Raw genomic sequence first — 15,572 nt, forward strand, 5'->3', positions numbered from 1 at the left:
AACGCCATAATTACGTGATATTCTTCGCAATATATTAAAAATTATTGTAATTTAAAAAGATTTTTAACGTAATTAATTGGCTCATTGCCCTGTTTCTCTATATTACTAATTTATTATACTATATTTCTTGTTTTTATTTATCTTTATATTTCTTGTATTTAAATTTCTTTTAGATAACAGTCAAGAAAAATAATATATTAAAATCTCTCTAAATTCTTTAGAGTAAATTCACTCCAAAGAATTTAGAGAACTCATTTTATTAGCTTAAAAATTTCTTGTTTTCATTTCAGAACAAAAAACTGGATTATTATATCATAAGAATTAAAAGTGATTATTAGGGTGCAGCAACGAAATTGATACGTCGACGGAAACAGAAAGAAACGTAGACGTGAACCGCAAAATGCACAAAAATCAAGCGGCGGTAAAATTACAGTGATTATATTCGCTGGTTATGTTCCGTGAGACGATGAGGCTTTTTTAACGTTTCTTGTTGAACTCATCTACATGTGATTTTTGGAAGATGCACAGTCAGCACAACGTTTTATGGCTGTTGCATCCGATAGGATGTGTCAACATAATTTGCGTGAGCCACGCAATTAGCCAATCAATTTAACTTTCCCTTAAAAGTTAAATGCTAATTGATTAATGTGTAGTTTACGTGCCATTTCCTAGCGTTCCTTAGGTGTAAGACCATTACAGTCTTTCTTCTCTCTCCCGTCATCAGGAGTCACGCGGTGAAAATATAGTTAAGCAGCATTTTTAATATTTCGATCTGTATATTTCGCATCCAACAATGGGTGGCCATGGGGTTCCTGAACAGTGCAGCGAGGAGATTTCGTGCTGCTCGAGCCCTGTCCAACAAAAAGCGACCTTTAGGTAAGGCCTGGGTATCGTCTTGCAGGCCAAAACAGCAGTGGCGTAGACGCTGCAAAGGTCACGAACACTAAATCACGTTGTGGCAGCCAGTCGATATTGACACCATCCGAAAACGATTTCGACCAACAGTTTACAGCCAATCCTCGAAACTGCTTTACGAAAAAATATCGAATCATGACTTTACGATATTTTTTTTATGCTAACCCGTTTACTCTATAAGTAAAAGATATTGGTTTTTAGATCAAGCTTCGAAACACAGTAAAAAAAACTTGTAGGGGAACGTTTGAATTTTATAGCATTCATAAATAATCGTTCCATATCTCGAAAGCAGTAGATACTATTTAGATATTGCTATACCGTTATACAGAGAGAATTTATATTGATACCGTTATAAATTTATCTTTTCATCTTAATATCACAAATTGCTACTGTTAGTTCTAGTCCTAAGACCGGTATCAAGGACATATAATTTTCCAAGTTCTCAAACCTTTTAAAGATCGAGGATAAAATTTGTAGATTTAACGTAAAGCATAATTATCGCTTGAGATATCAACTTTGCAGATACTTTTTCGACGAATATATTAGTACTGTAACGGTCAGCGAGATTAACATCAAAATGAGCGAAAACGTCAGTTTAAAATTTACATCACACCACGGTATTTGAGCCAGCGCTAAAATATGGGATTCGTTACCACCCTGAGGAATATAATACCAACTCTTCACAACACCGGCTTCCCTTTGATCGTCTCGAATTCGTCGTTTCGTCAGCACAGACGCGTGTCTAATCTGAACGGGGTAGATAAAGCTTTACACAAGAGAGCACGGAGAGCTCTCCGAGGATTTCGAGAAACCAGATATTTTCCTCGGCCCCGAGGAAACGCAGCGGGTTACAATTACGACCATCAACGATCCGATTTAGGCTCGGCCGGAAAGAAATTTTCATCACATAATTTAAAAATACAAAATTAAAAAAAACATTAGGTAAAATTACTTGAAAATATAAAAAAAAATAAGCAATCGTAAAAATTAATATCACATTTTTTTCTTATGGATGAAAAATGTTCGTGTAGTCAAATTAACACCAACTCCATTTAAATATTCACGTAAAGAAAGAATAAAAAATCCAGGTCTCTGATCATATGTGATTGTAATTATTAATTATTAATAAAAATATTTTTAACTTTTTTAGAGAACGAAAGTCTGTTTTTAAATTCTTATAACTTTTCTTTGAGTATACAATTTCTTACAATTCATTGTTTTATTATATTCCCTTCTTTAAAATATATTGTTTCAGTGCCAATGAGTATACCTAATGGTTTTCTCGTTATTAATTATTTATTATTCTATCTATCTGAAAGGTTATATCTTTAATTGTAACTTTAAGTAAAAATTTATTTTGAGATCTCTATCAGCAGATCAGCAGATTATTAAACAAGGGGAGCGCAATCCAGAACAAAAATTGTGTAAAGTGAACAACCTTCACAAAATCCTTTTCCTGCTTATATGCTTTTATGTGTACAGTTATATAGAATCTTGGTCGAGATGATGAGCAAGCTATAGGGCAGAAAATGCTCAGCAGACAGTGTCCCCGCGGTGTACTCGAGTTTAATACCTGGATAATCCTATTACGATACCGAAATGCTCCTATAATGTCAATCCAGAGATTAGGATCGACGCGAGCCATGAGAAACGACGGCGTTCGCGACCATAAAACTTGTGGTAGGTAGGCAAGGTCCGACTCGTGCCAGATTTTAATTTATGTCGTGAGAACGGCACGTTGCGAAAGTCTTTCTTCGGCACGGCGATTATAACTTCGGACACGCCTGGCTTCTTCTCTCATCGCGCGTCGCTCTCGTACCGTTACTTTTTCCGCGATAAGTACGCTGTTCGATTAGCACGCTCATCATCGCATCGATGGGAACTTATGGACGGGTCCGGAGAGACTATCGTCGAGTCTCACCGTAAAGTTACTTACATTAAGATCGTGTTATCTACTAAATCCGTTTAATAATATTCGCAAAGATATCATACAAATAAATAATGTATACAATATAACTATGACTATTATAAAATATAGGAAATATATATGAATATATGAATAATATGTGTGAATAGATAATTATAAATTAAATGGAATAAATTTTAATGGAAAAAATATTCAACACACATTAATAAAAAATACTAACAAACGATACCTATTTACTTAGTTATTATAAATTATGTAAGTGTTCTTCTTCTGAACACCTGTATGAATATCTACCTGAATCCGCCAATATAGGTATGTAGACCCAAGTATTGTATTTATACCATAAACCTCAAATCCGAAAACCTCTCACGGCTACCTTTCACAATACGAACACGCCCAAATAAAATAACTATTCTTCCAGTTAACCGCAATATTCAAAAAGAAACTTCATTGTCATCTTCACGAACGTTCGGACGTTCGTGTAAAATCGTTCCTCGCTCAAATTCAACGCTAGCAGAAATACGCTCGCGCGCTAATAAACGGATGTGTAAAGCAAATCGTATAAATTATGGCCCTTTTTTATCTCGCGTAGCCACCATGCCGTTACGTGTACTCATCAGTCGGACAGGCCATTACATCTAGACAGCCGGGTATACGAAAGCAGCGCAACATGCAGGCCGAGTGCGACACGACGTGCAGCGTGTTTCGAACACGTTGCACGCGAATTGCGCGCGTATCTCGATCTGCGGTTTTCATGTTGAGTCGTTTCACATTGTATCTGCTTCATGTGTCTTCTCGCGACACGTACATTCGTAAGATACTCCGAAGATTAACACATAAATGTTCCGATTAACGTATAGATGATGTGTGCGCGGAATTAAAATAATTGCAGTATTTGATAGATTCACGGTATAAAAAGAAATTTTAATCGCGACTAATTAATCAGTTAAATCTTTTTTTTTTTAAGATTTACACACACTAAAAAGTATACTAAATTTTAATAAATATTGTTTATGTCTTTAAATTTAAATAAATACTTTTCTGAATAGAGTTTTAAATATATAAATACATATTTCTAAATAAACATATATATTTATTGACTATAAAAAACCATTAATTTGATTGACCTGTCATTTTTTATTGAGTAAATATTTACTAAAAAATATTAAAATTTATTAAGTTTTTTTTTTCAATGCAGGCTTGACTAAAATTTAGCTCGTGAGCTATACGCTTTTTCTTCTCCATTGTCTCATTGAATGAGAGACAGATAGAAAACAAAAAAAAAAGACATTTGATCAGCCATTTATTGGGTAGAGAGTTTTAGCGTTTATTTCTTTTTGTATTCTCTCTGTCTCGTTTAACGATGAAGAAAAAACATTTATCTTGCGAATTTTGGATAGGCTTGATCAATACACGAATTATATTTTAAATATTTTAATTACATTTAATTATGTATTAAATAAAAAATTTTTGAAATTGAATTAAATATTCTTACGCAAAAAAAGACACAACTCGCGCACTTTTTATGAAATATTTGCTTATTGTTTTACAACCGACAACTTTGAGTTTATTACGTTCGTTCTACGCAGTGCAAATTATTGTGTGTTGCACGTGCGTTGATTATGATATGTTTTATAATCCATGACATCAATTAACGATTGCGTGAATTCGCGTCTGTTATTGTTACTCAACGAAGGGTCGGTTCGGCTTGGGAGAGAACCAAACATCCTCTGATCGTAAACGACAGAACGTTTATCTCTCTCTTTCTCTTTCTCTCTTTCTTTTCTTCTCGGAAGGCACGAAACGTAGGGGATACTCTTCAATAAATTATTCATGTCCTCACGACGAGTCGTGCTGTGCCCGGGATACTTTTATATAAATTTTTATAGGTCGTACAAAAGCAAAGTGGTTACGTCTTCAGGAACAACGCCCGCTATCTTCGTATTGATCGATCGACGTTTATATATGTATGTGAAATTCTATTAATAACAATTAGTAGAAAGAAAAGCAAGTGTATATGTCTAATGCGCAATATTATTTATAACTAACAATATTTATGACCGTATTTTCTCATAAATTATTATATTTCTTAAACGTTTCATAGATCATAGATTCTTTAACGCTTCAAAGAATTTTAATATCAATAGACCGTTAATGCATAGTATTTATAAAAAAATCATACATAGCCTTTAAGCTGGATTAGAATAAATATGTGTTACACAGAGAAAAACAGAGTTGTAATCTCTGATCTTCTTTTAATGATAAAATCAATAAAATCTCTCCAAGTATTAATAAGTGTTTCTCTATCAAATGGTTTGCTTTAATGAAATAAACGTTAGTTTAGTCGTGATAAATATTCATTAAAATTTGATGACAATAAAATTAAATGTCATTAATTCAAATATTAATTCTGCATTAAATATTAATTTACAAATTACTTTTAGAGAAAATGTCATTGATTATTAAATAATGTAATAATTAGTAAAACCAATGACTGAGAAGCAAATCAATAGTACGTATATTTATATAATTGACATGTCGATATTTAACTCTGAAATATTTTAAATCATTACCCACTTGAAAGTTTAATTGAACATCAATAGTGGCATACGATGCTTCATATGAATCATCTTTCCTTCTACTGTTAGTTTTACTACAATGAGAATTTATCTCGGGGACAATTTAACTTTCGTAATATCATGACGTACCTCTTTTACACATTACATACAAGCGATAACGAGCAAGATATGAGCATTTTTTGAAAAAGAAAAAAAAATAGAATGTCATATAACGCTACTATTATTTATTCAGAGTTCTCTTCGATCTTCAAACAATACTCGGGAGTAGACTCGCGCTCGGGAGGGAGCATCCTCTTGTATACCGAGTGCTGCATAAACGTGTGCCTGGGTAAGACATGAAGAGCGGTTCGACCACAACATGCCTTACTATATGCGGCGAAATTATTACTATCGCACTAATCACCACATAGAGAAAATATATGTATATCATTCCCTTTCTCTTTCTCTGCAGACTCCTCTCCCGCTCTCGGGATTACGACCTCTGTCGCTGTCCGTGATTTGTACCGCTCCGGAGGCGGCCAGTCTCCATTTGAAGCAAAAGACAAAGAAACGAAAGATAGAGAAAGAAAAAGAAACCTGGAATGGGAGACTCTAATATGCCGGCATAAACAAAGTGACCGAAGGAAGGAGGGAATCGGACTACTAACTGAATCGTTAAATGCCAGAATTGTCGCAGCTATTCGATTTCTTTCTCCCCCCCCCCCCCCACGCGATAACGACCCGCACACCCGGTATATGACGGAATCTCTCGCGCGAGATGTGCGCGTCGAAGGAAGGATGTAAAAGCGCTAATGAAAGATACGACGTATGTAAAAACGTTCTACCCCTCGTCCCGAATGTTTACTCAAGAAACAGCGTTGACGAAAGAATACAAACGGCTCGTATTTGGGCGAATGAGAAACGGGAATGATATTTCTTTTCTTTTTTTCGTTTCTCGACGTTAACATTCATGCATACTGAACGTATTCAATATAAAACGGTTATAAAAGTATTGCAAACGTAAAGATTTTAATGAGATGTGTAATACAACAAAGTGATATTAAGTAACGTTATTTCAGATTATACCGCATAATGTCAATAATATCGGTGTTCCTGAACATTGCAATTTTGTAGTAAAATATTAAAATTGTAACATTAACGAAATATTAATGTAAAAGGTGTTATTAATACATATAGATAAATACAGGTACTTCTCAAGAAATGTCAATACGTGTCAAGAAAAAATACTTTACCATTCTAGTGGGAATACCAATTACAGTATAAGCTCGATTTACAATGCAAATTTGACTCGTGTTCATAAATAAAACTATCGGTTGTATGTAAAGACTGTGTGAGGTGTAACACGTTAGTCATAAAAAGGTATTAATTACCATAATAATCGCTGTCAGTATATTTAATACATGCTATTTGAATTTGCTGCACGTTAAAGAAAAGCTGCGGCTTCGAATTTCGCGATTTATTCGTAACGCAAACGATCGCGCGCTTAAATTAGTGACGATTTTGTTCATCAAAACAAACGACGAATCATGGCCGCCCGAGGGATGCGCGCGAAATTAGAGCACGAAGCTCCGACACTCAATACGGATCGCACGTGCGCGACGGACGTCACTTCATTAATCTCAATCGAAATCATCGTCCCAATAAAAAAAAAAAAGAAAAAAAAACAAACAGCAGAAGCTGCGCTGGCAATCGAGACGATCGAGGGTTATCTGCTGTCAATCGAAGTGTCATTAGGGGTTTACTCACCGGCGCCGAAACTGAGAGAGATTCGGTCAATCAGCAATCCCGCGGCTCCATGGCAACGCTGATTTCCTGTACTCGATGCACAACTGAGTGTCCCGTCGAGTCGCGTGAATGATATTCGCGCCGCACCATGAAGTCACTGCCCCAAAACGAATAGAATTCACAAAGAAAGACTACGACCGACAGAAAGAAGAGTGTTGACGAATTGCACTGATGAGAGAACGCGAGGCGCCTACGATTTTTGTTTATGTACGATCGCACGACGCGACGAAAGAAACGTAACGAATGAAATCGCAGTTGAGCGAAGCCTTGGCAGCTAAACGCCGACTGAACGCGAGAGACTCGTACGACGCCGACGACGCGGCTTTGGCATCGGCTCCACGCGTCGGTCGTCTTTCCTCTCTCTCTTTCTCTGGCGAGGCAGGGTAGCGACGAGCGGTGGTGGCCAGTTCGAAAGTTCGCGCAGCCGCCGCTAAGTTGGCGCCAGTCGACGCAACGATTCTCGAGATTAAGACGCTTGCGAAGTGTTGTTCCGGGAGTTAAACTCTCAAGAAAACTCAAGAAAACGGAGAACAGTGAAATAATAAAAAATAAAAGAAGCAATACAATAAACGTAACAGACGAACAATGTATTAAATAAAAATTCGTGTAGCTATAAAATTTGGAATAGAATTGTTCGTTCTGAGACGTAATATCGATGGTTAAAAATCTGTAATCAAAATGAGAAAGAGAGCAAGAAGAAAAGAAAGAGGGAATCGTGATAATTGGAAAATAAAAAAGCAACATCGTTTCATTATGCGCATTAAATTAAAGCTGTAGAAAAATGAATAGTGCGCATCACTTCTCTTATCCCCGTTGTCTACGATTGACAGGAATTTTTTTTCTGCATAGAAAAATTAAATATGCATTTAACAATATAAGAAAAAAATTTTTTTAATACAATAAAATTATTGTTATTTACGAATAAAATGTAAAAATAAACTGCGAACACATTTTAGTAAATAAATAGCTTTCTCTTTGCGTTGCTACTAAAAGTCTACATGGCAATTTATATATGTAATATCTAATATTATATATTTACATTATAAATTTATATGGAAATATATTAAAGAGGATATTAATATTCTGTGGTCATAATGATATCGACATACGATTTCCAGAGATCGAGGAAGCGACGCGCATTCGCACGTCCTTTATTAGTTTAAAAATCCTTGTCGCTTGAAGTTACATTTGCACCGCGGGAGATCGTTGCGTGTAATAATCGTAAACAATTTCTAATGTGTACATACGCGGGGCACCGTTAGAAACTCGCCGCGGGTACGGACATGTACCTGAAGTGCGTACGCGCCACAGAAGTAGCGTCGTCGTCGAGCAATAGAACGAAAGACCCCTTGAAGCGCGATTCAAGAGTACAGGCTGAGAACCAGCTCTTCTCGTTCTTTATGCATGCTCTCGTAGTCGCTCTTCGTAGCCCGTATTAAGAGAGCCTTACTTTATTAACGACGCTGGGAATTGTCATCTGCTCGTTACTTACTTAGCTATGGCTTTGCTCCAATCACCACGCTAGAATCACGTGTTTTTTTCCACGATTATATGTATATTCTTGCAATTATAACATTCATTCTAAATAGTACAATTCTGAACTGAAATATAAGATTTGAACCCAATTTTCGAAGACCAGGTTTGATTTCTTCCTATCAGTGTTCTTCACACGATGACAGAGTTGCCAATCTGAAAAATTGGATTTAAATTTTATTTTGTTTAAAATTCTACGCTATTCGAAACTATTGTGTACAACCTCATCTTATATAATGAAAACAGTTGTATGCACAATAAAAGAAAAATCTTCAATAGAAAGAGAAGCTCGATATTTTTTATTCAGGAAATATCGCGCTTGTTATAAAACGAATTGTTATTATATATTTTGTATTGTTTCAGTTACTAAAAGCACATTTAGAAATGTTTTGCAAAAAATGTCAAAATACTCCGAGTGTATTTTAGAAAGCGATATCTGCAGTGAGTATCGATTGGAATCACAAATCGTTCCATGAAATGAAATGCATTTCTCAATGATATGCTTATGCGACAAATGCAGGGTAATGAAGCGCGAGAACTTCTCGGCATCATACATAATGCAACTGTATGTAAAGAGCTCTTATATAGAATAATATGTGCTAAATAAGAGAAAATAAAATTATGTACAATTTTTAATATCTGTCAAAAGTAAAAAAAAAAGATGTTTTCTTTTAAAAACGAAAAATAGATAAAAATATTAAAAACAATAAAATACAAGAATATTAATAGAAAAAAGTCTCCTGTTGCTATTTATATAAGATTCTAAAAATTTAATACCGGGAAAATCTCCCGAAATTGTCTTGTAAGAGGAAACGCGTCTCGTAAAATTTAAAATGTTATTATTGCCTTCTTATTCCCGTATTCGTATCCGTCACGCGGAAAATCGTTCCTTGGTAGAATACCGCGCTCAAGAAATCGTCGCACCTTTCCTCCGCTATCTTCTTGCCGTCGGTAAACAGGAGCAAGATAAGCAACCAAGGGATAAGGGACCTGTCATCCGTGACGGAGTACGTCCCGTCCCAAGACTCGCCTCAAGGACGATAACCCTCCGCGAACTTGAGTCGGTTCGACCCGATCAAGAAGGGGAGGAGAGGGGGAAAGAAAGAGAGGAAAAGGAAGAGGAGGAAAGACGGAGAGAAAACTTCTCTTTTCCTCTTTGCGTCTTTCTTCGTCCTCTTCTCGGGATCTTGCCCTTACGCGTCTTATTTTGAGAACAGGATGATTACGCGTTTACGATCTAGGTTCCCCGCTACCTGCTCCCGCTTTGGTCGAGTCGAAGGTGAATATACATATATTATCGGGAGAGGCTCTCTCTCTCTCTGTGGAGGCACTTCAACGTAGCCGCTCTCGCGTGAGTTACCTCGAGGGGAACAGCGACGGGAGAGGAGGTTTCAAGGACGAAGAAGGAGAATCGGAGCCGGAGGAACGCTTTTACTATATAGGATTGCGTGGGGGGTCGATGCGCGCGCGTACACACACACACGCACGTAAGGAGAATGGCTGTGTTGTACGGAGAAGCGGTTTCGGGTCGGCATAATCCGAATTCGAAACCTGTTCCTGCCCCATGGGTCAACAACAACATCCTCCTACATCCTGCTCTCTTCCCCTTGCGAGACCATCTCGGGCCGCCCTTTCTTCGATCCGACCAGAGTCACTTCCATCGAGAGTAACGCGGTATAAACCCCCAGTGTCAAGTGCTTGGTTGATGGTTACGTTATTTTTTTCCAGGGTTTTATGGCTCTATCTCGCTGGTCGGAAGCACCTCGAACTGCAGCTCGCGCGAGAAACATTGCAGAAACGTGTGAACGTATAATACTGTATGACTTGCAGATACATTTGCACTAGAGTGTTCGCTATATGGTTATTTTCTGTTCCTACACGAGACTCTTTCTTGCCTTTATCAAATGTGTATACCTATTTCATTTTTAATTCCAAAAGTGTATCAGTCACAAAAAAACAGCCCTTGGTACGCATTATGGAATTATTCGGAACGGATTCTGACCGGAATTATTAAATTCTTTTATTCTCTAGACGTCTATTATATATTTTAGGGAAAATGAAGTAATTCCGAACACGTCCATAATACGTGCCATTATGTTACAATTTGAACGGGATAGAGTCCTACCGCGTTTCAAAGAAATAGCTTCTTTAGATATTAAATAAATCCAAACTTAACTTCCAAGTTTTGTGTACGCAATAAAAGACGCAACATAAAAGTCACTCGGTCGTTGAAATGGTCGCAACAAAAGAGGAGGAGAAACGTATAGCCGACTTTAATCCAGAGGGGAAATGTGCGTACACATACTGCTTTGCGGTTAGAATCCCGCGAGGCTGAAAAGTGCAGCACGTTGAACGCAATGCTATTGATCTACTTTCTCTCTAGGCGTAAATTGCAATCACGTCCCACGGGATGCGCCTTATACGCCTTCTTATTCCGCGACGAATCAATTAGGAGCTTCCTCGTACGTAATTATTCGGATCTAAAGGAAACTCTGTAGAACGGCATTCGACAACCTTGTCTAATATAGCGCTTCGCAGGAGGCATCGTTATTTCCGTGGCAGATACATTCAATCTAATATAGAGTGCTAAAATGGGCTACGCTAGAGATCGCTTTATTGCGGCTCCATAATGACCGACGCGTTTTTTACATCCGCATAATATACGTTGATTGCTGACTAGGATACTCGCGCGATCGATTGGGGGATATCGTTTTTATGCATTTCCTTGCAAGTCGCTTATTCGATTTCTTTGCAATTCAATTCTCAGCGTCTGCGAAAATACGAGAGCTTTGAGAGATTCTTGATGAAAAATTTCTCTTTCAACAGTCAAAGGCTTGGTCAAAGGTAAGAGAATCTGCGGATAGCTTCAATTTTGTTTACAATATGCTCATTAACGTGGCAAAATTTTAGAGAATTGATGCAAGAGGGACAAAGCGAAGATTTAAACGTCTCATCGAGTGTCATTCAAATAATGCGGGTCATTGTTCGCATTGATCGTGCTTGCAATTCGCAAGTAAATAATAGTCGTGAGAAATCTTTTATGAGGTTCTGTATTATTAAAATAAAATTGTCAACTATCTCAACAATATTATTGTCAAAATAAAATTAATATATAATTGATGTTGTATGATAAAAGACTTGTAAGAATAAAATTCTATGTAGATAATGAAAGGTTATTGAGCCAGTTGCTCAATATCTGCATAAAATTAAATTAATATTGAACTATATATCTAATTATTTTTAAATAAATATTGAATAACTAAAAAAAGGCATAAAAGAATATTATTTTTAAAGATCTCGTAATATGAAATAAAAAACGTAACATATATAATATACTATAATTTCAGGATTCTACATATTAGGTGTACAAATTAGTTCGGTCCGTTTTTTGTGTTCAAAAATGCATTTATTTCAAAACAAAATGAATGAATAGATTAATTAAAGTATTGTCCATCGCTGGTTACTACTTTTTCCCATCTCTCAGGCAATTTTCGAATTCCATTTCGAAAAAATGACTGATCGTCTTATTTGGAGGCGATCATGTTTTGGAAAACGGACCGAACTAATGTGTACTCCCATGTAATTAAATAAGAGACACACACACTACACATACACATATATATATATATATATATATGTGTGTGTGTGTGTGTATATGTATATAAACATTACGGGCAAAAATCTATATAATGGAAAATTATAATGCGATATGCTCTTAGAATTAATACCTCTTATATTTAATTACATTCTCTTAATATACATAGATCCTGTTACGTAACTGCGACATGAATAAAGAGCTGGGATCAAATGGACAATTAGTACGTGAAATGGAGCACATTGCAAGTGCGATTATCTCCAAGTCCCCTTTCATGCCACTGCATCAGTGTATAACTCGAAAGCGCGACGGCGGTTATTATTGCGCTTCCCATATTAAGCGCCTCACAGTGAGAGATGACCTTACGGCCTCTTATCGGCAAACCGTACCCTGCCCTGACACGGGCACGTAACGAACGTCGACGAGCGTATACATGAAATCACGCCGCTCTGAAGGTCCAATATATAGATAAACTTTGCTGATGACTTTCGACAACAACGATTTCACCTCACCATCTTGACAGCAATGATTTCACTGAGACTCTATAATTTCTAACTCTGCTAATTTTCGTAATAATTCCAAGTCTAATAATAATCTATCTTTACAATGATACCTCTATGACATGATTGCATCTATGAGGCTCACAGTCTATAAGTGAAACGGCATAGCGATGTGGAAAATCGAGAAGCCGCGGATGAAGATAGTGGTCAGTATAATGCTATATGAAATATCACTTTAATAAACGATCGGTGCACATCATTCTTGCTCTTGAATAATTCTGGTAAGTCAGAATGATTGAATACAGACAGAATGATGTCACATTAGTGTATAACAGTGCACTCAAATTTGATTGAAGGTAATAGCTAGGCAGTACTGCAAAATGATTAGATTAATCTTGCGGCTGATTCAGGAATATCGCGCATGTCGGAGACAGCCCCCGTAATGAAGATTAATATCCACTAAGAGCTATGGTGCGGAGTATCTTCAAATCTATTAGCCTCCGCAAGACGCAGATAGTGTGCGTTCGAGATGTCGAGGAAAAAAGAACGAAACAACGAGAGGAGGAGAGGGAAATAATTACAGGGAAGGCCGCGTCCGCAAGGACGAAGATGGAGAAAAAAGGAAGCCTATATAACGTTTTCGGTACCTCGGCGAAAGTAGCCCAAACGTGAAATCGAATCAGCACAGTTAAGGCGCTGACTCGTAATTCCCGAACAAAGGTAGGTCTGAGCCTCGTCAACTCGACAAAATTTCGAAAACATGTAACACGTCAATTTATTTTGAAAGATATAAAAAGAGCAGGAAGGGAGCAATTTTTCCATCTATGTCATATATGTATAAAGTTAAATAAAATGTACAATTATTAAGATTGTCTCTAATTCTAAACCTGCAACGATTCAAAGTTAAAAATTTTATCTTACCATTAAACACTAGACATATATTAAGGGCCAATTGTTACATCATCAGATAAACTAGGTAGTAATTTACCTATTGGACAAATAAAAGAGTAATGCCCATTTCCACCAATGCAGATTAATTTTAATCTTGGTTCAATTTGCTCTTCATCTTTTTCTAATTCTAAAAATTAGAAAAAGATTAATAGTAAGTTAAACCGAGATTAAAGTTAATCTGCATTGGTGGAAACAGGCATAAAAGAATTTAAAGTCACTAGATTTATAAAGTACCGCAATCATTCCGCCATTTTGGCTCCAACATCCGTGCATATTCATATGAGTATAAATGTGTGCACACAGACATTGCACAACAGACAGGTTAAATACATTACACTTAATATGTAGATACGTTATGAAAGTGAGCACTATTTACACTTTTCGATGTCATTTTGGTTCCAAATCCTTATACATTGGCCTTATGGATTGCGGTACTTTATTAATCTAGTGACTTTAAAAGAATTAAGCCGCGTATACACCTAGCGAACAAACACCGAACGAACAGCGAATGCGAACATTCGTTGGCTGCGTTCAGAAGATATTTATGTCAAAGCGAATGAGAATCGAACATCCGATTCGCATTTGATTGGGTTCCTCATCATGAGGAAACCCAGTCGAACGCGAATCGAATGTTCAATTCTCATTCGCTTTGACATAAATCGGCTGAACGCAGCCAACGAATGTTCGCATTTGCTGTTCGTTCGGTATTCGTTCGCAAGGTGTATATGCGAATAAAGTACGAACGAACTATAAACATTAACGCGAATGTCCGGATGTTCGCGTTTGCTGTTCGTTCGCTAGATTTATACGCGACTTTAGAGCATAGAGAATAAGATAAATTAGTAAGACAATGAGTTGAAGTTTACCGAACGATGAAACAACCCAATCTAAATGTAGAAAACATGCCATTCCTTTATTTTAAAATAAAATGAAACAATTCAGAAAATGTGATTTTCGAATTATTACCATGAATGAATTAGGTAAAAATTATTCTATCAATCATAAAAAGTAAGCTAACTTTACTTCATAGTCCGTCCATTAAATATTACTTACAATTAGTTTGTTCTTCAAATGTTCAAAGAAATCATAACATCTTCTACAAAAGTGACACGTTTTGAATTATATATGTATAAAAAAAAATTTTTCTTATATAGAAAATTTAGAATTAAAACATTAGTTCTGACAACAAAAGTTTAAAAAAATTATTTTATTTTAAATTTTATTATTTTAACTATTAAAAGGGAAATATAAATTGTTAGTGATATATATTTTGAGTTATATCATTTTTGATGAATTATTTCAGATTTATATTATAATTTTGTACGATATTCAAATCAAATATTAAACATTTCAAAAAGGTTTTAAAAATTGTGAAATAAAAATAACAAAAAAGACATTTGATCATGTTTTCAAGAGTAAATATATTTTTTGTTTATATATATATATATTATTTGATTAATTATTAATAATTTTCTATTAATTTAAAAAACGATTTTGTCCTTTTTCTAAAAACTTAATTGTTGAATTGTGGGTCACTGTTAAAGTAAAGGAATGATATACATTTTATGTGCATTTATAATTTTTGATGCATCCCTTCTTATGAAACAATTTTTTTATACTTTAATTAATTGATTTAACGTTACAAATTAAAAGAATTTTTTTCTCGACAAGGATGTAATGCAAGTAGCACGAAACGAGAATGTGTTGGCAAGATGATACAGCTCGCAGTTGCGAACGGTATATAATGAGGCTGTAAAATAAAAATATCGATGGATGAGTAAGTGATT

The 15,572-nt window shown here is 35.9% G+C and overlaps 1 protein-coding gene across 1 annotated transcript in view; it reads right to left on the reverse strand.

The window, feature by feature from the left end:
* Sema5c (Semaphorin 5c) overlaps positions 1–7,259 on the reverse strand; it is a 112,305-nt gene extending 105,046 nt beyond the window's left edge. The window contains exon 1 of the mRNA XM_018543288.1: positions 7,168–7,259. The gene's annotated coding sequence lies outside the window, so the exon portion shown is untranslated. The remainder of the gene's footprint in view (positions 1–7,167) is intronic.
* Positions 7,260–15,572: the final 8,313 nt, after the last annotated feature.

Source organism: Cyphomyrmex costatus, unplaced genomic scaffold (assembly GCF_001594065.2).
Source record: "Cyphomyrmex costatus isolate MS0001 unplaced genomic scaffold, Ccosl1.0 scaffold365, whole genome shotgun sequence".
In the NCBI taxonomy this organism is placed as follows: Eukaryota; Metazoa; Arthropoda; class Insecta; order Hymenoptera; family Formicidae; genus Cyphomyrmex; species Cyphomyrmex costatus.